Genomic DNA, 25,421 nt, shown 5'->3' with positions numbered 1-25,421 from the left:
CTTGTTATTGTAAGAAAAATGCGTTACTGTCTGACTGCCGTTATCGTTTTAATAGGCAAAGATTTAGTTCTGTTAATGAATGGTATGGTATAATGAAATTCTTTTGTCAGAGCTATTTGATTTTGTTGCCGCATCCATTGTAGCCACTTCGACATAAACCAGGTGTTTCTTTTCGCAAGACAATTGGAGAAGTTTTATGATAGAATTATGAAATTTCCTTTTAATAATTGTTTGTTTAAGAGATATTACGATACACACGAAGCTGGCTAGCTTTGTGTTTGACATGTCGCTTAATCACGAAAACGTCATAACTGATAACCAATATGTTAGGGAGAATTGAATTCATCAAAAGAATCATATGCAAACTATTCAGAAACACTAAGAACATTCTTGCCACGAATACGAAGAAGTGTGACCAGAGGTAGCAGGAGGCCCTACCGGAACTGTGTCATAATCGCTCTCCATTCATTTCTATGCCCAGTATGCTCTTTTTCCTCTCTCTCTTTTGGTATAAACGTAACAGTTCCTCTTTCAAACCAGATGGCTCTGTCACTAAAAGTTCAAAGGAAAAGACAACCCTTTTAGCTGATCTGTTTAACAGTAAGCACAGTAATGAGAAACTTGATCTTCCTCATTCCTTCTTTTCCTGAGGCTAAACGAGCTAGTTTTGCTTTTCCATCTCATGAAATTAAAGCTCTCTTGATGGACCTTGATGCTTATCGAGGGGGAGACCCGAATGGTATTTTTACTTCGTTCCTTATAAAGACTGTAGATTTCTTAGCTTGACAAGAAGATTCTTTTAGCAGTTGTTGGAGAATTTGTAATGTTAACCCATTATCTAAATGCGTTTGTGGTAGCTCAAGTCCAGCTGATTACTATCCAATTTCAACAACTCCCAAACTATGTAAAGTTTTTAAATGCCTTTTTGCAAAACGTGTAAATAGATAAGCTGAAGGTAATCATCTGTGCCCTTGTTTGCAATTTAGCTTTTGTAAAGGCCTTGGATCATGTGATGCCATCCTTACATTCTCCAATGCTGTATAGAAATCCTTTGATTGTTGGCAGGAAGTTCATATGATTGCCCTTAAATTTTTAAACTAAAACAGTTGGGAGTGGATTGGTCTTTTCTTAGCATTATTATTAAATTTTCAAATAATATATCCCAAACAGTTGTTGATGGGTACCATAGTGAGTATACGAATGTAATATCTAATATTCCTCAGGATAGTGTTCTTGACTCATTACTTTTCATATTATATACATATGATATGAGGTTGGGCCGATAAAATAAGCTTGTGGCATATTCAAATGATGCTACGCTCCTTACATCATTTTAATCTCCTGAATTTTGATCTTGGGTTGCTGAATCCCTCAATAAAGATCTAGCTAACATTAGTCTTGGGGTAAATTATGGGTCATGAAGTTGAATCCTAACAAAAGTAAGAGTATGATTGTGCAAGTAAGCAATGTCCTTTAAATATACTCGGAGAGGTCGGCTCATCTATGAGCTACGCGCATGTGGGTGGAGCTTTGGTGACGTCAATTTTCGGAGACGGTGGCCGAGGTTTGACTTGACTAGAGGTATATAGTATTTTTTGGGTTCAAGCCATGTCGTCCTGATGGAAGGTTCCTATAAGTAGCTTTCTAAGGGATATTTGGTACAGTGATATTCCAAGAGAATTTACCTTTAGGTCTCCAGAATTCTAACTCCTGGCACAAATATCCTTAAAATTTCTCTTGAGGATATCGCATAAATCATGGGACATATATCTTGATACGACACATAGCGATCTTCACCCCGAATAGTGTTTTCGCTTCAAGGGGGAAAGTGGCAAAAATAGAAGGGGAGCCGTTATCAAGGTACCCTTCCTCCCGTACTACTATTGAGCATTTAGATGACACTGTATCTAAGATGGCGCATCATTCCTATTGTTGTAGCGGTTTCACACGGTGGTTTTCCCTGTTGCTCTATCGTATACGCTCTCTTTTCTTGGATCTATCATGCAATCACCAGCCTCTTCTGCCTCTGGAAAGTTGAGTGCTTGATCTTTACAGTGTATAATTTTTAGCTCCTGCTTCACAGTGAAATTAGAGTAATTTTAAGTGTTTGGAGCTCAGCCGATCACCGGAGGCGCCATGGGCGCTGTCCTTCATAACGCATGTGTTATTTAGTTAGTCGAACGACATTCAGGTTGTAATAGCATTTATATTTTGAGGCAATTCAATTAAAGTAATACTGGGATGATATATATAATGTTGATTGTATTCTTTAGAGTTTCGGCGATTTAGGTAACCAAACCTCGCCCGCGCTAGGCTTCATAGCCTACGTGCTTCAGTTTACTATCATGCATGAAATAAGTCTACTTTCCTAGTGGTAGTAGCATTAATAAAATATAAGCTATTCTGGCACATTATACTTATAATGATTTATACATAACATTGCATACATTTCCTATTCCTATGGATTGTTTACGTTAGATTTCCGGTGATATAGGTAACCGGAGTCTCACCCTGCGTTAGGCTAGATGGCCTATGCGCTTTAGTATACTTTCATACATGTTCCCGGTTTCCCTTGTGTATCGTTTTATGAATTCATAAGGATATAGATATCTCTAGAATTATTATATAACTCGATACTCGTCTCCAGTGAAGATTTAGGGGTAATCTCTTCTCTCTCTGAGTGCCGCCCTGGCGACAACCCTAATTTGGTACTGCCATAGAGTAGACACTCAGGCTTGAATAGGCTAGGGTTTTCTGTCTCTTACCCTTGCCGGCGGGTAGCCGGCTTTGGGTTTCTTGACAGAACCTCAGAGTATTCAGTCTTTGCTGATGGCAGAGCAGCAGGGTGAGTAGTCACTCCCCTGGCGGCTCCTGCTGCTGGCATAGGAGGCTATGCTTCCCTAGGCCGCACTTGAAGTGGTTGTATGATGCCGCCATTTTATCCCCTGCGGTCTAGAAGATTAGTCCTGTGTTGGCACCACCCTAGGCTGAAGAATAGATATTCTTCTGCTGCCTAGGATGGCGCCGACACTGAAACAATGTTTCTTCCCTGTTGAGAGACGGGGACAATTCTCTTGCCACCTCCTCCTAACACCATATCGGCTGACCCTAGGCTGAGGAATAGATATTTTTCTGCCGCCTAGGATGGCACCGATATTGAAACAGAGTTACTTTTTTGTGTGGTAGGGGCGGCAACCCTGCCGCCTTCTTCCACACTTTATACAGGACCCTTTTCCCTGCCCCATCTGTCCTTTAGTGATGGCCTAGCCATCGCAACTCTTTGGCTGTCGTCCTGCAATCTCACCGGTTGCCGGCGGGTTGTGGGGCCGGCCGGGGCTCCTACATAGCAGCTGTTTAGTCGCTCAGTCTTCCTTTATGGACGCAAGGCTCCGGGAAAAGCTGTGCCGGCTGTGGCGGCTGCCGGTGGGAGACCCCTATTCTGTAGAGTGTTCTTCAGTCCTCTCTTGGACTGCCATCCACATACCCGGGGCCGGCAGTGACCGGCAACAATTTTCGTAATTGGATGGAAGCCTGAATTATACATTCTCCCTTCCATTTGAACCCTCTTTCTGGAGGAAGGCAGTAAGATTAAGTACTTACACCTTTATTTATTGTTAACAAACCTTTAATAAGGTAACCCTTCACTCCATGCTTCCTCTCTCTCTCTGTCAACTAGTGCCACCAGGTCCGCCGGCTGGGCCGGTGCCGTCAGGTACTAACCCAGCCGGGAACATGCCGGCTGGACCGGTGCCACCAGGTACTACCCCGCCGGCTGGATTATGCCGCCAGGGGCTAGACTAGCCGGCAACATGCCGGCTAAACTACAGTATATGATTATACAGTAGCCAGTATATTTGCAGTACAGATCATACTGCAGACAGAAAACTATAGTATATATTAAACAGTAGTTATTTTCCAACATACCCTGTGTATCCTTGCACAGTCTATTGTTGAGACCAGTTTTATATTGAAGGAAAAGATTTCTTCCAACAGACTGATAGATGATCAGTTACCATTTACCCCACATTATTAAAACCTTGGGAAAGGTCAGCGTTAAGTTACACTTATCTACCCCTAGGGGTTAGAACCTTTCCCTTGGGTTTCCTGAATAGGAAAACTCAAGGTTTTAATTTTGAGGGAGGTCACAGCAATTGGCTGGACAGGAAACACAAGTATGTGTCTTTCCTAATTCCTTCTAGCTTGTCTATCCTAAGCTATAATGCTAAAATATTAATAATAATATTTTAAATAGTATTTTATCAGGTGAGATAAACTACCACATACTCATTTAATTTTCCTCTCTTTACAGGAGGATCAACCAAAGTGCCTAGAAGTCTTCTGCAACGTCAGGAGCAAACACTTCTGTCGCCATGCAGAGTGCAGGGCTCAGTTTTATATTGAAGAAAAAGATTTCTTTCAAGAGACTGATAGATGATCAGTTACCTTTTACCCCGCATTATTAAAACCTTGGGAAAGGTCAGTGTTAAGTTACACTTATCCACCCCTAGGGGTTAGAACCTTTCCCTTGAGTTTCCTGAATAAGCAAATCTAGGTTTTAATTTTGAGGGAGGTCACAGCAATTGGCTGGACAGGAAACACAAGTATGTGTCTTTCCTAGTTCCTTTCTAGCTTGTCTATCCTAAGCTATAGTGCTAAAATATTAATAATAATATTTTATATAGTTGTTTATCAGGTGAGATAAACTACCGCATACTCATTTAATTTTCCTCTCTTTACAGGAGGATCATCCAAAGTGCCTACAAGTCTTCAGCAACGTCAGGAGCAAACACTTCTGTGGCCATGCAGAGTGCAGGGCTCATGCCTCCTGCTCCACTTCCAAGGGACCTCTTCGGTAATGGGACCCCCAGGACTGAGAGATTTGCTAGGCCTTGGTTACTGAGGCTTTTGATGACCACAAGACAGCAAAGTCAAGGGAGGCAGCACCAGAGAAGCTGTGCAGATGGGTTCGCGGCTTCCAAAAGAACGCCACGGGACCTTACCTTCCTAGCGAACGGATGCGCTCCTTGGTGATCCCAAAAGCCAGTATGGAAGCAGTCATACCCCAGCCTCGACCTGAGATCCGTTGTGTCCAGATTGCCGTAGATACGGATGTCTCTGACGCATTGCAAGGCATGGACATCCATCAAGAAGAGAGGATGTCTGAGGTGTCTGAGGACACCGAGAAGGACCTTCTAGTGGAAGGTTGGGAGGAGGAGTCCACCTGGACTCCTGAAGAAGAAGATGATGATGTTGAATCGGAGTCCCCTCCGTCAGTTCCAGCTCGAGAGCCGTTACCCTCTACATCTTCTGCCCCTTCATCAGATGACATGAGACAGGCACTGGCCAATCTCATGGCATTCATGGAGAGTCTTTGCAAGCAAGGCGAAGAAAGGGAGGTGAAATGGGAAAGACAAATGGCCCAACTTACCGCCTCCCGTGGGTCTCACAAGAGACTCAGGGTTCAGGATATTCCAACTTGCTCTGACGTCAATCCTTGGAGGTATGCAGAATACACGCCTATTACCAATGGCAAAATCTTTATCTCAGAGAAGTTGGGGACCGTCCCTATCGAAGATGTTGACTTCTGGCCCCGTTTTCAAGCCTACCCAGACTGCTTCGTCCGTCTGAAGCTGGAACCAACATCAAAGGAAGAGACGGAACCTAAGGAGGTTATAATACTTGATCATGATAAGGCTCGGGCTCTTTTGTCAAGTAGCCTGAAGTAGAAGGGCTACACTAACTCTAAAGTGTCAGCCATTAGTAAGAAGCATCCCACCTTTCTTGCTGCAGCTTCAATAGCCTTTCCTTTTACATCGAAAGGCTTTAAAGCTGTAATGAAGGCAATAGAGGCAGGCAAACCTTGCCCTACACTCGATGAGTGTAGACCATCATCTCTAGCCCTGCCCATGGAAGAAAAGGACTGGAGGGAAGTCCACCTTACCTTTTCAGTTGGGAAGTTGGAGGCAGATATCGCTGGACGTCAATTCAGCGAAAATATCTCTAAGCTGTCTGACTTTCTCTTGTGTAGGGAGCAAGAGACAAAAGAAAGACTGGCCGCATCTCTATCTCCGCAGAACTGTCTAGAGATGACGGCAAGCAATGGTAAAACCCCAGATATGAACATGGTCATGGCCAAGATGCATTTGGCTACTGTAGTCAAGGACCTGTATGGCTTTGTCAAAGCCAGAAGAGCATGAATGGAGTTCGTGTTTGCTTCCGCATCAGTAAAGCACGAACCCAGGAAGCTAATAGCTTCCAATATCTGGGGTAAGGACCTCTCTCCGAGTGAAGTGGTCAAGGAAGTTGTAGACAAGGCCGCCACGGAGAATAGAAGCCTTCTCCAGAAGTCGGGCATGTCAGCGAAGAGGAAGTCTTCCCCAGATGAGGGTCCCCAGCCTAAGATGAAGACAAAAAGACCTAGGTTGCCCTCTCGCCCTGCCAGGCAGCGACAAGAACAATAACCCACAGTTGCCATGACCGCAATGCCCCAGATGGTCGCTCAACCCCCACCAACCTATCGGATGGTGCCTCAGCAGCTGGTTGCCCAGTCACCAGCGTTCAACCCTACGTTTGAGAGGCAGACCACTACATTTCGTCCCAAGGCTAGAGGGTCTAAACGGGGTTCCTCTAGATAACCCACAAGAGGTAAAGGTGGCAAGGGAGAATGCAGTCAAGGAGGTAAATCCTCTGGAAATCAGAAGCAATGAGTTGCTTCAGGTAGGAGGGAGAATCCAACAATTTCAGGATCGTTGGACCTTCGATCCTTGGGCACATAACCTAATCAAGAAAGGACTCGGATGGAGCTGGAGCGAGGCTCCACCACCATTTCCTCAATTCTTCCAACACTCCACCCCTTTACTGGAAGAATACACCCTAAAACTTTTGAGCAAGCGGGTGAAAGGATGTTTTGTGTTCCAAAGAAGGACTCAAACAAACTCAGAGTCATTCTGGACTTGTCGCCACTCAACAAGTTCATAGAAAACAACAAGTTCAGGATGTTAACCCTTCAACACATAAGGACACTGTTACCAAAAGGGGCGTACACAGTCTCGATACACCTGGCAGATGCTTACTGGCATATTCCAGTCAACAGTCCCCTCTCCTCCTACCTAGAATTCAGGCTACAGAAGAAGAAGTACGTCCTCAGAGCCATGCCCTTCCGGCTAAGCATAGCCCCAAGGATTTTTACAAAACTTGCAGACGCAGTCTTTCAACAACTACGCCTAGAAGGTGTCTAAGTAGTAGCGTACCTGAACGACTGGCTGGTGTGGGCAACATCCAGGATGGAGTGTATGCAAGCATCCAAGAAAGTGATCCAGTTCCTGGAACATCTGGGATTCAAGATCAACGTCAAGAAGTCTCGACTATCTCCAGCTCAAGAGTTTCAATGGCTCGGAATCCTTTGGAAATTGAAGTCACACCATCTCTCCATTCCCCCAGGGAAGAGAAGGGAAGAGGAGAGAGATAGCAGGATCTGTCAAGAGACTACTGAAATCCGACAGGATCTGAAGACGCCAACTGGAAAGAGTACTGGGCTCTCTCCAGTTTGCATCAGTGACAGACTCAGTGCTAAGAGCACAGCTAGAAGATGCGTCAGGAGTTTAGAGAAGATATGCATCAAACGCTCGAAGAGATCTAAGAAGACCGATACCGACCATACTACGATCACTTCTCAAGCCATGGTCGAAGGCCAAGAACCTAAAGAGGACCGTGCCCTTGCAACCACCTCCACCTTCAGTCACCATCCATACGGATGCCTCGAAGGAAGGATGGTGGAACCACTCCCATCAACAGAAAGTCCAAGGGACTTGGTCTTCTCTATTAAAGACCTTCCACATCAACATTTTGGAGGCCATGGCAGTCTTTCTGACGCTAAAGAAACTCTCCCCTCGCAAATCAGCCCATATAAGACTGATCCTGGACAGCAAGGTGATAATGAGATGTCTGAATCATCAAGGTTCGAGATCGCCCCAAATCAACCAAATGATTTTGTCCATCTTCCGCCTAGCAGAAAAGAAGAGATGGCATTTGTCAACAGTTCACCTACAAGGGTTCTGCAATGTGACGGCGGACACTCTATCCAGGCTCATGTCGATAGAGTTAGAATGGTCCCTAGACGCAGACTCATTCTCCTTCATCTTACGTCAAGTCCTGGAACTGCAGATCGACCTCTCCGCAACGAGCGACAACAAGAAGCTACCTCGTTATGTGGCCCCATACGAGGACCCTCTAGCGGATGGGACGGACGCCATGTCATGACTGGAACAGATGGAACCGGATCTACCTGTTCCCTTCGACCAGTCTCTTAATGAAGGTCCTCAACAAGCTGAGATCCTTTCGGGGAACGGCAGCTCTAGTGGCTCCTAAGTGCCCAAAGAGCAACTGGTTCCCTCTAGTATTGGAACTGAAGCTGAGGCTGGTCCCTCTGCCAGACCCAGCACTGTCTCAACAGGTCCAGAAGTTGACTGTCTTCGGTTCATCACAGAGAACCCAATGCCTTCATCTCATGATTTTCTCTCCTTAGCAGTAAAGAAAAGATTTGGGATCTCTAAAGGCAGTATAGACTTCTTAGAAGAATATAAGTCTAAGTCAACTAAAAGACAATATGAATCATCTTGGAAAAATGACTTCTGTCTGTCCTTCTTTATCCACCTTCATAAACAAGGTCTGGCAGCCAACACGATAACTACGTGTAAGTAAGCTCTGGCTAGACCTCTACTATACGCCTTCTGAGTAGACTTGTCAAACGAAAACTTTAACAAGATCCCTAAGGCATGTGCTAGACTTAGGCCTGCAGCCCCTCTGAAGCCAATTCCATGGTCCTTGTACAAGGTCCTACACTATGCTTCAACAGTGAACAATGAGGATTGCTCTCTGAAAGACTTGACTCAAAAAGTCATTTTTTTGTTTGCTATAGGCTCGGGGGCCAGAGTTAGTGAAATAGTGGTCCTATCCAGAGATGAGGGCCATATTCAGTTCAAAGATGTGGAAGAAATGAATCTTTTTCCTGATCCAACATTTCCCGCTAAGAACGAGCTACCCACCAAGAGATGGGGTCCCTGGAGAATCTGCCCTCTGACGGAAGATATCTCGCTGTGTCCAGTGGAATGTCTAAAGGTCTATCTTCGAAGAACTTCAGACTTCAGGGGAGGACAGCTCTTTAAAGGAGAAACTTCAGGATCAAACCTATCCTAAAACAACTTAGGGCGAAAATCACCTATTTTATTTGTAGAGCGGATTCTGACAGTACACCCGCAGGTCATGATCCAAGAAAAATCGCTTCCTCACTGAACCTTTTTCTGTATATGGACTTTGAGCGTCTTCGCTCATACACTGGATGGAAGTCATCCAGAGTGTTCTACAAGCATTATGCGAAAGCAAGTGCATGAACTCAAGCGTTACGTGGTGGCGGCAGGTAGTGTACTAAAACCTATCGTCTAGTGCTGTGATGAACAGTGAATTGATTGGGATCATCAATTATACGGGTGAAGGTGTTGACACCTCTCAGTGCAATACTTTTGAAGTGAATGTCACCATGGTGACACTAAAGACTGTTCTAATTATTTGAGGTGAAAAAACATATAGATAAGACTTGTGCCATGTGTACTTACACAGTGTGAATAGACATTCAACATCATTGAAATTCATATTAGAAAATTTATCAAATTTTAAAATTTATGGTGGCAGTAATAAAGCTTTCCCTTTCAGGTGAAAAAAAAAATTTTCTGTGTTATGATTGAGTGATATGTTTCTTATTACATATATTAACACTTATGTTATACCTGTTACTTTATGTTGGTCATTTATTGCCAATAAATATTATCAATATGTATTTGCGTCTTATTTCGCCCTACAATTGATTTTCAATAAAATACATTAGATTTTTCTTACCCTTTAATAAAACTACATATTTACTTATGAACAATATGTATAGCTAATACCCTTGTTCTTATATGTGATAAAAGCATTATCTAGTAATGTTTGTTCCAATACGTTATACAAACAGTGAGACCTGTTTTTATTTGATGCTATGTTTGTTCATATATTATATGCAAACCTTGAGACTCCTTTCCTGCGTCTAGTATGACTCTTGCATGCGGGGGGCAGGAATCCCTAACATGGTTTATGTTTAGCAGTAATGACGTATAACGGTAACGTCATTTGTCTCAATGGTCTGGATGACCAGAGGAAAAAATTGTCCCAAGGTTAAGGCACTTTATAAATCCACAGATACAGTACTTTCTAGTAATTCTCTGGTAAGCTTCCATCAGGACGACATGGCTTGAGCCCAAAAAACAGATTTTGAGTGAAGCGAAAAATCAATTTTTGGGTGAGATAGCCATGTCGTCCTGATGGACCCGCCCTCCTTTTCTACAGAAAAGGCCTGGGCAGGATCCCTCCCAAAATTACTATATCTGTAGCACCATTCTCTACGCTACAAGGATACAGCGCCATCTAGATACTCAATAGTAGTATGGGAGGTAGGGTACCCTGATAACGGCTCCCCTTCTATTTTTGCCACTTTCCTCCTCGAAGTGAAAACGGTATTCGGGGTGAAGATCGCTATGTGTCGTATCAAGATATATGTCACCTTATTTATGCGATATCCTTAAGAGAAATTTTAAAGATATTCGCGCCAGGAGTTAGAATTCTGGAGACTTAAAGGTAAATTCTCTGGGAATATCACTGTAGCAAATATCCCTTAGAAAGCTACTCATAGGAACCTTCCATCAGGACGACATGGCTATCTCAACCAAAAATAGATTTTTCGCTTCGCTCAAAATCCGTTACTTGATCTCTCTCACGTTTATTAACTTCCAGCAGACATGCCTTCCGTTTTTGCTGTAGTTAGATGCCATAATAATAGTAAAAAGACCATTATTATGGATATTCGATATTCTACTTTCCCAAAAGATGAAAAAAAAAGGAAGAAGAAATAGGTCCATGCTTGCAAACGTGCAGATGTTGTTAACTGGAGCTATGCTCTAATTTGTTCAGTAAAATTTAAAACAGAGTACCATGCTGATGACATGAAGTATTGACTCCTAAAAATTAAAAAAACGAAAGACAACATGCACTGAAGGAAGAGGCTGTGCCAACCTTTTTTTCGCCTACTGGTAAGTTACAAGTTGAGCAATTTGCCAAAAAACTGTACGATACATTTCTTCTTTTCTTCGACTCTATTTTCCTAAAATACTTTACCGTCTGTGAAACCTACTGTAGATTACGAAAAGTAAATTGCATAGACTATCAAATTAAAATACTCTAACATTTACTTTAAGGAGGTGCCAAACGAAAAGTGGAAAAAAATCAGTAAAAAAAAAGTATTTGATATTTTGGAACTTTCATGGATTATGGTAACCCTTAAAGGCATTCATTATTTTCAGCACCTTGCAAAGCATTCGATACGTGTGACAGACTCCTATTTTGAAAAATAAAAACGAAATTATTGTAATAGTTTTTTATAACTTTTATAGGTACTAACTTAAGTAATTTTGCAGAAAAGGAATAATAATAAAGGAAACCAGAGAAATTAACCAAAAAATTATTTCTTTGAATAAAACTTAAGAAAAAAAATTATCATAATTCTACTCATAAGAATTAAGAAAAAAATATTTTATGAAGCTCTTTTCTTATCGGGCAGGTCACCTCTGGAAGACTGTGAAAAAGGGAAATTTCTATGTTACAAAAAACATGAATATACCCACTATCCAGTTTTTTTATGACTTTGTTAGCCCTCTTTGACATTAAACTATAATTTCCATGCCTTTATTTCATTTAGTGGCACTTTATAATAGGATTATGCCGATAATGGGACAATAATATGAGTATAATATGAGCCACAATGTTTAGTTTTCTACTACTTACCTACTTTGACTCACAATCAGGACACAGGGGATAGCAGTGGCTGAGACACACAGCGAGGTCACACTTGGTGCAGTGAAAGCGTGTCTTGCGGCGTTTCCTTGCTGGGCATCTCTTGCAATAGGATGGCGTAAAGCGACTTTCTGCAATTACCATCTTGTTACTACTATCCTGAGTTATTTCGCAGACAATATTGATGATGTTGCTTTGGGAGATCGTTAGGGTGGGGGTGTTTAGACTTTGATGTGCCCAGGGTTTTATGAATGCGTTTGCAACTACTTGCCTAAATTATTTTCTGTTGAGAGAGGAAAAAGTTTTCTTACAGTAAATGACCCATGCATTGGTGGCACCTATGTTTATCATGCCATAATTTATGCACATTGGCCATCACTGTGCACTTCTCCCACATGAATATATTACCTCTGGATCCCCCGATTTCTCTATTGATGGTAATGTGTGCATTAATGATAGCAGCAAGACATTCTTATTTTTCTTTTTTGATGATATAGCCACGTAAGAGCCCCGAATCATGTTGTCTGTGAATAGGAATACTTTTGAGCCCTCTTCATGAGAAGAAACTTCTTTCATTTCACCTGCCACTTCTTTTTTACTTGCCATGACCGCCCCAGCATAAGTCATCCCTCATTTCTGAAACTGGTCCTCCACAAGGGGAACCGACGTAAAATAATTATTGCTGGTGATGTTTCAAGTAGTAGTGGCATGTTATCGACATCCCGGTTCTCATACTTCCCTAGATATGGGCTAGAAGTAAGCATGTACTTTGATTTGTTATCACATAACATAAGCTTGACTCCATACTTCGCCGGTTTAATAGGAATGTACATTTTGAGTGGACACCTGCCCCTGAAACCCAACAGTTGTTCGTCAATTGTCAGATATTTCCCTGGTGGGTACATCCTTCTGCAATTTTCACTGAATATCTCAAAAAGGTTTCTGATGGGTGCAAACTTGTCTACATTTCTTCTATCCACCCTTGTCTTTGGATCATCAAAGCGTAGACACCTATTTCGAAATTCAAATCTTGTCTGACTCATTGTATCCAAAAGAATATCACTCGCAAATTAGTACAACTTGTATGAAATTAGTTACCCTTGCATGGTATTTCATGCATCTGATGGACTACTTATGCAAATTGCTACAAGTTGTATAGAATTTGATGTATCTGATACACTCCTCAATTAAAGCATTTCATGCCTTTAATGGACTGCATATGCAAATTAGTACAATTTGCATAGCATTTCATGCCTCTACAACACTCCTCAATTGGTTAGACTTGCATAGCATTTCATGCGTCTCATGGACTAACACGGCAAATAACACTGAGCCTGGGAAGAGGATCAGCTGCTCGATACCTTCCCTTACAAGACCCAGTGGTACACTGAGCATACTTTACTTACTTACTTTGATGGCTGCTTTTCCAACCCCATATAGCAGGAGAACCCCACTCTCTACAGGACCTCTGCTGTCGTTTTACCTTGTTTGTTCAGAGTATTTAATGTTTCATATCGTGTATTATTCATTTACTGTTAAATCGTCACTGTTGTTTGACTGTTGAAATAAGGAAGTCTTCAGTTTCCTCTTGAAAGCATTAATGTCTTCAATCATTCGAATGTTTCATGGGAGCTTATATAGACTCTAGGCCGCATATTTGAAGTAGACATATATCTAGGTTCCAGCAGTTTGAAGCCATCTAACTATTCTCGCGTTGATATGATTTGTTGGCTGCGCAATATGTAGAAATTCTCTTAAGTATTTTGGACGACCAGTTCTGATAACATGGTGGGCATTTGTACATATTTCAAATTAAATTCTCGCTTTAATCGGCAACCAGTGTAAATCAATTAGTATAGGGGTAATCCTTTCTCTGGGTGGGACACCTTTTATCAGTCTTGGTCGTCTGTTTATTATGTTTTGTAATTTCTTAGGTTGCACTTATGGTAAATTGTAATAGATAGAGTTGCAGTAGTCACTCCTGGTAATAACACAGTTTATCACAAGTTTCTTTACAGAATTTTCGTCCAGGTACTCTTTTTATAAATGCAATATTTCATAGATGATAACCAGCAGTTTGTATTACATTATTTATTTGGGCTTTTAGAGACAGGTTACAGTCAAGAAATACACCTAGATCTAAAACTTTACAAGGTATCGGCACTGAGTCATTATTTATGTTCATTTGAATATCACCCAAGATTCTCACGCTTTTTTTCTTACCCACCACCATGAATTCCGTTTTGTTCTCATTTAATTTTAGTTGTTTAAATGTCATCCATTCTCTAACACTATCAAGGATTCGGTTTAGAGTTTCAGTAGTTTCATCTCTATCATTTATGGATAAGTAAAATTGTGTATCATCCGCAAATAGTTTGAACTTCACGCCATGCTTTTGTAGTATTTTCCATAGAACAAAAGTATAGATCCAGAATAACATTGGACCAAGTACACTCCCCTGGGGTACCCCTCTGTTTAAGGGTTCATATGATAAATAAGAGTTTCCAATTTGTGCAAAGTAATTTCTACCAACTAAATACTTTTTTAGGTATTCGAAGGCTTGATCTTCAACGCCGATGGACCGTAGATAATTTAGTAGCAGGTCAAGCACAACTGTATCAAAAGCAGCACTGAGATCGAGCAATGTTAAATACCGCATTTATTTTCATCCATCATTTCCAGCATATCATTTACAACAGAGCAGAAGGCTGTCTCCGTAGAGTATAGTTTTCTGTAAGCAGATTGGTTGTCAGGCAAAGCTTCTATTATTTCTAAGTGGCTGACTAGTTGTTCAAGAATTATATATTCAAGCACTTTTGAAACAAAGGATAGATTCGAAATAGGTCTTTATAAGCGTAATTCCTGATAGTCCAGTGCATTTTTTCAGAACTGGTGTGACTATAACCATTTTCTCAAATTAAGGAAGCTTACACTCATCAATGCTTGCATTTGCTATCCTCATTATTATTTCGGCTAGTCTAGAAAAGTTCCTCTCTCCAATTACTTCAGATATTGGCATAGGATCAATCACGCAGTTTGTTGTCTTTGCTCTCTTGATAATTCTCGTGATGTCATCTTGTGTTATGTTGTTGAATCGAATTAATTTTGTCTTCGTGCCTGGTGTATAATTAATTTGATATTGAATATTTACAGATGACTTGGTTATATTTTCAATTTTGTTTTTAAAGAATACTAGAAAATTATTTGCTAGTTCCTGGTCACTATCCATCAGGTAGCTTCTTTTCTTTTACATTTCCCATCATATCATTTAGGAGACGATATAACTTATTTATGTTTGTTGCTGCTTCAAGGATCTTTCTCTGATAGTATTCACTTTTTTTCCTTTTTAGTAGGTAGTTATATTGACAGCAACAGTTTTGTATTCCACCCAAGTACTTTCAGTTTTTATCCTATTCCACTTTCTTTCTTTACGTCTTTTTTCCCTCTTTTTCACCAAAGTCTCTCCATCAAACGAAGGATATTGGTCTTTTACAGTTATAGTCTTTTCCATTGGTGGGCACATGGAATCTATCATATTAACTTTTACTCACTTTATTATAAGTGGTCGTAAGACAGTTAACACACTTAGCTTCCAGCAAACGTTGGTCATCATGATCACAGGTAATGTTGATGGCATCATTTATTTTCTTTATAACTTCTTCAATAAATAGGGTAGAAAAAAAATTTGATTAATGTCTAAAGTTTATTTTCTTTACTAATGCCTGTTTCTGAAGAGGTAGACTAAACGTAATAAATTTGTGTACTGGGGAGATAGTACACATCTCTTCAACTTTTATATCATATACAATATTATTCATGTCATCACTTAAAACTAAGTCCAACATATGCCCAGTTGGAGTAGTTGCACAGTCGATATTATTCACTAGTCGATATGATTCTAATAACTCAGTAAAAGCCTAGGCTAAGCGTCAGGATTTGATGCGTCATCCATCTAAAAATTTAAGTCTCCACAGATAGCTAATTCGTTTTTCTCCATGGTAATCATCTCAATGAAAGCACCGAATTCTTCAAAAAAGATACTAGTGTTTGTTCTAGGAGGTTTGTAGATTGTTACAAAGGATATTTTTCTGTGTTTTTTTTTTTTTTGACCGTAAAGTATATTTCTATATATTTAAAGCTTGTAACACTAGTTCTCTTCAATATTTTAAGATTTGAGTAACTTTTATGAATAAAGAGTGAGACACCCCCAATAGAACTACCTTCTTTCGGTATGTGAAAGAAGGCGTGTGTGTGTGTAGGGGGGGGGGGGGGGGCGGTGGCATAATTTCAGTGATCTTTGCCTTGTCCAAGTTATTTAACCATGTTTCAGATAATGCTAACATATTCAAATATTTCTCGTTTATCTTTTCTCGAATTTGAATAGTATTATTACCTACAGATTGTATATTTACATAGCCACAGTTTATGACATCCTTATTAACCATGATCAGTATTTTCTGCTAGTCTTTTCAATTTTAAGTCATAAGCTTTGCATTCCCTAGAATTTACTATGTGGTCACTCGGCTTGTTTAACTTTGTGTAGTTTATAGACTTTGAGACTTGCGAATTGCACTCCTTGGTGGAATGTTTTTCTGAACATTTCTCGCAGACTTTATCATCATTCTTAGACTTGCAATCTTTTTCAAGATGCCCATAGCTCTGACAGTGGTACCAGGGGATCGCGTGGTACCTATCACGTATGTTATAAGTACCCTATCGTAACGAAACTTTGTCCCCATTATCATGAATAGCCCTCCGAATTTCAAGATCACATTTCAGCACATAGTGGGTGGTCCCTGCCCCCCCCCCCCCCCCCCCCGGCATTTTTCTTCAGGACTACACTTATCTTCTCTTCTATATTTTGGATTTGGTCCAGGCAGCGATTTCTTTAAATCAAAGCATTTACTACATCATCTTCATCATTGTATACATTGCATATCATTATTTTTGGTTTTAGTTTTCCGATTTTTCTCCTTTCAGTGTCAGTCACCAATGTCTGAAATTTGTTTGCCGACTCTTCTCTGATAATTTTGTTTACAAAGTTAAAAACAGCATTTCCATTCGTAGTTGACCTCGTGTTAAGTAAAGGAATGTCTATAAGTGCTTGTTCAACCTCACGTTTTCTTTCAGGTGGGTAACCATGGGTTGCTGAGCCTCTGGCGCCGACATTTTTACACTCCTAATGATCCTGTCAGGGAGTAGGTCTGATTTTAATAGTTTTAAATATGATTCCAAATATTGTGTTGGCGTGAAATAATGTAATAACAGCGCTTTGCCGTAATATATAAAAAAAGTTCTAGAAATATCCTACTGGCTTTATTATTTGTGCTAGAGACAAGAAATTTGTCATGAATGTACTTGAACATAACAAAAATATCGAAACATTTTTGTATTTTGGTATTTCCAAATTACAATGAAATATTATGCTCACAAGATGGCTGCCCAGAATGATATCACATAAATCTAGGATTTTTTATTTGATTTCAAAAGACAAGGTCAATTTTCAGTTTGCCGAAAAAAAAAAAAATTCTGTATACCGTATATCTACGACTAATATCAAGATCCATGGTAAGTTTCAAGTAGCTATGTGAAAAACTTGATTTTTATGAATAATTCACGCACAAAAACTAGTTTTCGCTACAATCATTTAAAGTTCGGAAATACTTGTAGCATACTTATTTCTTTCTTGAAACTTTTAATTTCCAGGCATAAAACTCTAGAACATATAATGATATTGCTGGCAGCTATTCAATCATTTTGAAAAATATTAACTAATTATGGGCTCCAACTTACCACGAGGTTACTTCGAGTCATTAGTGTAATTTTCGTCTTGATTTAATTTTTCCACTTTTGCCGGCAACTTGGTTCACTGCTGAGGTATCCTCAAAGCCTCAAATCATTGGAGAGGTTTCCTTTTATCCAGCAGTGGGTGCCTTCCCTCTCCTCAATAGCACTCTTTACCAAAAACACAAATGACACTATGGAAGTAGTGCCATTCCGGGAATCTCTTCAGCAATAGTACGTTGTTCTTCCTGAAATGTCCGTATTTTTCTTGTTTTTTCCTCTTATTTGTTGCCTCCTTTTCTTTTAGCATTACAAATTCTTTTTTTATCACGTTTTCCATAACTCTTATTGCTTTCTTGCAGAACTTCCCTATGGCTGTCTGAACTTGCCGGTATAGGAGGAAATTTTTCCACCCTGACTGAAATTCCCCCCGGGAAAATTTGCCTTGGATCGATTTCCCCAGGGAAAAGCAGCCCGGGCTGTTATTCCCCCATGGGAAATTTCAGCCCAAAGATATTTTCCCCACCCCTAGGCCATTTCTCCCCCACCCTCCTTTACAGAGAAACTATTTTGATGAATTAAATAATCAACGGTAAGTTTGCCAAAATATATATATATATATATATATATATATATATATATATATATATATATATATATATATACATATATATATATATATATATATATATATATATATATATATATATGTATATATATATATATATATATATATATATATATATATATATATATATATATATATATATATATATATATATATATATATATATATATATATATATATATATATATATATGTGTGTGTGTATGTATATATATATATATATATATATATATATATATATATATATATATATATATATATATATACACACACACACATATATATATATATATATATATATATATATATATATATATATATATATATATATATTTATATATATATATATACAATGTTACGCAGCTTTACTAACGTTACGATGCCATTGCTGACGTTAGCAATGCTATGATAATATTAACTTGTGTATTTTAAAGCATTTTTCCATATACCCTTTACACAAAATATAAAAAGGTACTAAAGGGTACAGAATCTAACAAACCCTTCTAACCTAACCTAGAAGTTGACAGGTCACAGCCCCTAGCCGGGGACAAGCTCCCGGACCCCCTTCCCAGGTCACAACCCCTAGCAGGGACCAAGCCCAGGCAAAAACTTGTACTGGCAAGAGGTATTGTTGAATTGTGCACTCTAAAAACATTAAAATTAGAGAAACTAATGACTTACTTTTATGACCGGGTGTAATGGTCTGTTTTCCCCCGGTCCGAAACAATGGCTACCTCCACCAAGCAAAGGGGGAATCTTGGTCCAGATAGGGGAATATTATCCTGGGACAAAGTTCCCATGGGGGGATATATATCCTGGGCCATATTTCCCCCGAGGGGAATTTCGGACGGGGGAAAGAAATACAAAAATAACCATAAAACGCATAAATAACAGACCACTTCAGAAGCGATACCACAACAACCGTTCTTCAAGGGAATCAAGATGTTACTAATTTCCCTGTCTGTAATTGGTTATTGTATGGTGGACTTTGGCCAACGAGTGGTTCTACAAGAGAAAAAAAAAATGTGAAAAATTACCAGATATACACGATATAATTACATAACCAACCAACAATTGTAAAAAAAAAATAAATACAATCTTTATTACCGAGGTGCATACATTTGAAAGCGTCATGCCCACTCTTTAAAGGTCTACAACTCTGTCTCTTTAAATACCTCTACAAGCTATTATAAGCCTAAGACTGAAGGAAGATAGGAAGGCTCAAAATACAAATGTTAATATACTAGTAACCAACTCCAAATTGAACACAATAGTTTGACTGCTCAGTGTTCAGATGGCGTCGTAGGTATATCGCATGTCGTCTGTTTGTTTATATTTAGAATTTGACAGTTGACACAAACGAAATCATGGCACCAACAGTGAATAAGTCACACAAGTGTGTTCTTCACAATAAACGAAAAGAAATCGATCCTCATTCGGCATTTCACAGGTTCCCTAAGGATAAAGAATGGTGAGTATTAACAATATAATACATGAAATATGTGCTAATAATGAGTAAGCCCTACTAATATTGGATATAAGATTAAGGCAAGGCATCCACAGTACCTTTTTTTTTTTTGGTTTCAAACTTTTTTTTCAAGTTTACTGAGTACTTTATGGCTTCATCACACTCAAACCAGCAACCAAGTAGTGCTGTGCCAATTCAGGAGTGTTAAGAGAATAAAAAAGTGTTGGTTTAGAGAGTAAAATTGTTCAAGGTGTGTAAAAGAAAGTATAGCCTAAAAGGTTAGAAAAAACTTACAAATTCCTAGCCTAACCAAAACTGATTAGTATAACAACAAACATGCCGATAGATGTCCAGAGGTTAGACAGATTTAGTTTCGGTGATGATCCAAAATCAGTGGGTAAAAGATCCAAAAAGGGGAGAAGCAGCTTCCAAATTTATGTAGAAGCACTAGGGAAAATAGATAAAAAGAACCAGAAACTATCATTACTTCATACTGCTGGTTAGAAGTTAAGAAAATTTACAGAAGAGAATTGAATGGCTCACAAATCATTTGCTCCTCAAGCAAATATGTACTTTGAATGTTATCAGCTTATCGAAGCTTCACAGGAATCGAGGGAGACAGTATAGCCTATCAATTTGTGACTAGATTAAGGAAATTAACTTCAACCTGTGAATTTTGACATCTAGACCAGAGATTAATAGGGAAAATTATAGTAAAGACTAACCCACAAGAGTTTAGGAAGACATTGCTACAAGAAAAGAAGCTAACCTTGCAGAGAGTTCTAGAAATAGCAAGAGTGCATATTTCCCAAGCCTAAACGAGTGGCCAAGTCAAAGCCAAGGAAATACATTTGGCTGTAGCTTCAAAAATAGCCATAGAATTTTTCAAAAATAATTTCAATGTGATTCCCACAAAAAGTTACCTTACATATCAGCTGAAGAAAATTCAGAGAGTACAAAACAGAGCCGCTAGATTGATAAAAGGACTACACAATAGGGAAAGAGTTACCCCTGCACTAATTAAATTACACTGGCTGCCGGTAAAAGCGAGAATTTAATACAAGCTACTCTTACTAACGTTTAAGATACTAAACCAAAATGAACCAAAATATCTAAAAGAATGCCTGAACAAATTAGAACTAGAAACAAATGTTAACATAAGACACATGAGTGACAAACATAGGCTATCTGAACCAAGAACAAATTGTAAATTTGGTGAAAGGGCTTTTAGCTACTGTGCGCCTAGACATTATAATAAACTGCCAACTGAAATGAAGGACCTAAAGGGAGCAATTGAATTTAAGAAGAAACTAAAGACATTACTTTTCACAAGATCATATGATTTGGAAGATGCTACAATCAAAGAATTGTATAAGTTATAATGAAAATGTTTCGTTAGATGATTAATATGAACCTGCCCGAGAAGTAGTTCACTCGACTAAAGTGGAGGGCTGGATTTAAACCCAAAACAAGAAAAAAAAATCAAACAGGAAACAAGAACATAGCTTAACCCAACCTAACCGAACCTAACCTAATGTAACCTTTAAAGTTGTGCTTTCAAGAGTGATTGGATTTTCTCTGCAACATGCTACAAGTCAAAACTATAGCATAGTAGTATGTTTTTTGTATGCTGGTGAAGTATGATGGCATAACATTTAGTATTATATGTTCACCTATATGCTTGATATGGATGAACATTATTCAAATTCAGGAGTTGAGGCAAAAAACCTCACAACAACTAAATTCAAGCTATCATGTGTGCCGCAGGCATTTCTCCACCAAAAATTACCTACATCCAGCTTCTGACAAACTTATGCTACTGTTACGTACACCTTGTTTGTGGACCTCTGTTTGAGGCCAGGTGAATGACCTCAGTTCGCTGGCTCGCCTGGGAGTGTGTGCTTTCTCAGCTTCCACTGGCGATAGGATTCTGTCTCCATGTCAATCTGCAGATGAAGTATTTTTTTCTGTCTCCTCCTTGTTTTCGCAGATTCCTTGGGGGAGCAACGGCCCAGTAGAACGAAGGCCTACAGGATGGATCCGGTTTGGAGTAACAAACAATTCCTCAAGCATGACCATATATGACCTGTTCCCATGGACGCCGTGGGTCACGCCTAGCGACGCCCCTGGCCGTCATCTCAGTCGGGTGTGAGTCGCCACGAGTAGTAGTTACACTTGACTCGTAGTTACGCTGCTTGCTATGATCAATATTCTCTGAACTTATACTTAAATGTTTTAGAGTAAAGAGAAAAGTGAGAGAAAAATTTAACTTAACCACTGTTTGAAAAGAGCACTTATCTTATGAATAAAATTGATAATTGTTCAGGCTTTCAAGTAACTTAAGTGTGCTCAAAGACTTTCTTAGTGAAATACACATTGTTGGATACAGATTCACCTCTATCTTACCCCGCTTTTGAACTTTGACTTATTTTGTTTTACAATTGTTTAGGATCTTGACATCACAATGCCTGCCCAGATCAACATGTAGAAGGTATATGTTATCTATTTTATTTATGTGTTAACTCATTATAATATTATCTGCTGAATTTTTATCAGTGAGACATATTTTTCTATGTAAAAAGCCTACATCTATTACATATTACAGGTTTTACTAGCTGCACCAGATCAAAGACAAGTAAGTTATTGTAAAATTCTGACTTAATTGTAGCCATATAAATCTTAGATGCTGTTTTACATATGGGTATGCTACAATGGAAAATGAAAGGTGAGCATACTTGTAAGCACTTTTGCCGTACTTTATTCTGATAGGAGAAAAATGTACACAGAAAGCATTTCCCAGTATTCTCACATTCCATTTTCCTTCATGGCATTTTTTGTTTAATACTATTTATATTTTTTTCCATGTGTACTTTTGGATATATCTATTCATATATGTATGTATGTCTGATAATTTAAATAACTGCAGTAAATAATTTAGTAAAATTATTTTTGTTTGCTATATTTTTGAGTACATATCTATATACATATATTTTGTATAATGCACTTATTGTTGAAATACATAGTTCAGATACATCAATAGATTTACACCACCAATGAAATTATACATCAACCTGGTTGCTGACTTATCCACACAAGAATTTGCCCAACCTTGAATATGATGTGTATTTGATGAGCAGTTTGTATATGTTTAGATTTACTGAAATGGTAAGTGCATCACAATTATTCTAAATATAATCAATCTTGTAGGAACCATTCCTGCTCTCGAGAATAGATCATCTGAGATAAGAACTTCATCCTTGAAACATATTATATGGTCTAAGCTTTTGGTAGATATTAGTTTTGCTTTTACTAACTCTAATTCATATAGTAGGTACAGATTGATCTTTTAAGATTTTGGTATATTATGCTACATATATATTCACTTTGTCTTCAGTGAAAAAATTGTTAGACTACTAGTTGTATTATGGCTATAGGGTTCATCTATCAACTAACCAGGGAAATTCTAAAGAAAATATTGAATTAAGTGAAAATGTTCGATCAGATATTGGTAAGAAAATTTTGTTTAGTATTTTATATATATATATATATATATATATATATATATATATATATATATATATATATATATATATATATATATATATATATATATATATATATATATATATATATATATATATTTATGCATAAAATACTTATGATTTTGGAAGCCAAGTAAAAGAATATAATATGTAATTTGTTTCATTTCATATTATTTGCGTTTCCAGAATTTACTGATGGTTATCCCAAAGATACTGGCAGTGAAGAGTACAGTAATGCCACAGTAACATCATTATGGCATTATGAATAATATTAGTTGCATTTCTCTAAGTATTAGTCCTACTATAACTATTATGACTGCTAGACCTACATATGCTACTAATACTGCTACTACTACTAACCCTCCTCCTACCGCTGCTACTACTACAACTACTATAATAGTAATGTTGGATTGTAGCATTCTAAATGGAATGTATAATTTACAAAAGCCTGAAATACATTATGAGACCATCCAATTAGGGTTACACGAAGGAGAACCAACATTCATAACCATAAAATCATATGGTAAGATGTTACCACGAATCAATTTTTTTTAAGAGATCAAAACCAAATATTTTTCCCATTAAATGGTCAGTTCTGAAATACAAACAAATAAATAAATAAATTTTTCAAATATATATATATATATATATATATATATATATATATATATATATATATGTATATATATATATATATATATATATATATATATATATATATATATATATATATACATATATATATATATATATATATATATATATATATATATATATATATATATAATTTAATAGGTATTTTTATGTTTATACCAATTGTTTTTGCCCTGGAAAATTAACTTTTAATATTTTTTTTCAGAGTCTACCAACAGCTTGCAAAGAAAAAAAGAAAAACCAGTGTGCACTAATAAAGTAGCAACGTATGCAGATTTGTGAACTTATGAAAATACTTGAACAAATGAAGGTACTCCAAAAAAATTGTGATACATGTAACATGTATCCTACCATCTACAATTTAAAAAAAAAATACAAGCAAATATAAAAGTGGTACAGCTCTAGAAGTTTTTAAAACACAAGTGAAATTAGGAAGTGTCTCTAAATATGGTGGGAGATATTCACTTTCTTAGAAATGTTTTTCTCTTGGACTTTATTCCAAAAGTCCCATAGCATATAACTTTATCAGCAAGATATTTACTTTACCAACAACAAGAATGGTGAGGTACTGGGTATCCAAGAATAATTTTAATGTTGGATGGAATGAGTTTGCTTTTAAGTTGTTAAAACAGAGAGCTTTATCATTGATTGAAAATGATAAATACTGTGGCATTATATTTTATGCCATATAAAATCTGATGTACAGTTCAACATAAGCAAGTACTTGGCTATCTTTTTTTTTCCTTTTTTTTTTGCAAAGATTTCACATATTTGATAAAATTTGATTAAGGTTCATGTTATAGAATAGTCTATGCAATGTTTTTTTTTTTTTTTTTTGTCATAAAGCTAACAAAATAATATACTTCTAAGGAGCTGACATAATTGGCATTAGGAACATGTTTAGTGGTATGTATTATATTTACCTTTTTATTTTACTTATAAGTGCATGAATATTTAAGCATATTTGGACACCTGAGTAGCACTACAGAAGTATACTGCTTCAACATGTTATTTTGTTAGTGTTCCTTGTCTTCTTATTTTTTTTTCTATTTCCTAAATAAAGAAAAACATTTCACAGTATTTGTATACTGTATTTGTTTGTATTTGTATTTTCATATACATTGAGAATGCTTTATATGTTTGCATACTTGCTTTGTCTTATGTTAGCACTATGTATATAATTTTTGAAGAAATCCTTTTGTTTAGTATTATATTTTCTCATATATAATATTATATTAGAGTTTATTTGCATTTAATTCATGGTAAAATTCTGGTTTGTTTGTATATATATATATATATATATATATATATATATATATGAAAATATATATATATATATATATATATATATATATATATATATATATATATATATATATATATATATATATATATATATATATATATATATATATATATAGATATATATATATATATATATATATATATATATATATATATATATATAT

General features: G+C 37.6%; 1 protein-coding gene and 1 pseudogene across 1 annotated transcript in view; one reads left to right on the top strand and one right to left on the bottom strand.

Moving 5' to 3' along the window:
• LOC137643614 (oxytocin receptor-like) overlaps window positions 1-25,421 on the bottom strand; it is a 331,637-nt gene that overhangs the window by 1,271 nt on the left and 304,945 nt on the right. The window lies entirely within an intron of this gene.
• On the top strand, window positions 12,640-24,910 carry LOC137643751 (uncharacterized; annotated as a pseudogene).

This window comes from Palaemon carinicauda, chromosome 7, assembly GCF_036898095.1.
Source record: "Palaemon carinicauda isolate YSFRI2023 chromosome 7, ASM3689809v2, whole genome shotgun sequence".
Lineage (NCBI taxonomy): Eukaryota > Metazoa > Arthropoda > Malacostraca > Decapoda > Palaemonidae > Palaemon > Palaemon carinicauda.
Note: the sequence above shows the minus strand (reverse complement) of the source record. Positions and strands in the feature narration are given on the sequence as shown.